We start from the raw sequence: 254 nt of genomic DNA, 5'->3' as shown, positions 1-254 counted from the left end.
GGGGTTGGAGGCGGGGGTGTGTCACAGCTGTGGGGGGGGGGTGCAGAGGGGCCCCAGCCCCACACCTACCCGGACGGCTCCTCAGCTCTCTGCCAGGCATCCCTGAAGTCCCGGCTGAAGGAGTCAGGCAATAGCTTGGCCACTTCTGGCAAAAGAGCAGCCGGGGCAGGGGACACGGGTGGTTAAAGACACCCCAGGACAGGCAGTGGGGACGGTCACACAGGAGGGAGGTGGGCACCCCCACGGGTCCCGCG

Source organism: Mesitornis unicolor, unplaced genomic scaffold (genome assembly GCF_000695765.1).
Source record: "Mesitornis unicolor isolate BGI_N332 unplaced genomic scaffold, ASM69576v1 scaffold25863, whole genome shotgun sequence".
In the NCBI taxonomy this organism is placed as follows: Eukaryota; Metazoa; Chordata; class Aves; order Mesitornithiformes; family Mesitornithidae; genus Mesitornis; species Mesitornis unicolor.
Note: the sequence above shows the minus strand (reverse complement) of the source record.